Here is a 602-nt window from a genome sequence, read left to right as displayed (position 1 = left end):
CTAACTAGTAACTTGAAGATTTTAGAGTTTACTTTTGTCAGAGATTGAAATCATGCATAAAATTTGGACAAAACTATTTTTTCTAATGTAACCATTATATTTAGAGGAGTGTTAGGGGTCAGCAATTTTTGTGATTTGCAGTCATCAATGATATTTTTAATAATGTGAGATTTCATCCAATAATATAGAATTATTCACTTTTCTTTTGCTAATTATATGCTGGTCAGAATTTAATAAAGTTGTTGCTACTTTTCCTTATATGTATAGCATCACAAGTCATACCCAACTGTTACGTTTGGTGTATAGTATTTATATTGGGTTGTTTTGTACTGTAATTGAATGGAGATTTTTCGGTTTGCTGATTTATTTTCGTAGTACTATTATATATACGATTTTGTTAAGTGACAATAATTTTTGTAAACAATATGAATAATAAATTTTAAAATTGGCCAAATAAAATAAAAATACATTATGATTTTGTTAAGTAAAACAATAATTTTTGTAAACAATATGAATAATAAATTTTAAAATTGGCCAAATAAAATAAAAATACATTACAAAAAAGGTTAGCATAATACTGAATATAACTGCATCATTTGTAA

The sequence above is a fragment of the Arachis ipaensis genome, chromosome B02 (genome assembly GCF_000816755.2).
Source record: "Arachis ipaensis cultivar K30076 chromosome B02, Araip1.1, whole genome shotgun sequence".
Lineage (NCBI taxonomy): Eukaryota > Viridiplantae > Streptophyta > Magnoliopsida > Fabales > Fabaceae > Arachis > Arachis ipaensis.
This window is presented reverse-complemented; position numbering follows the sequence as displayed.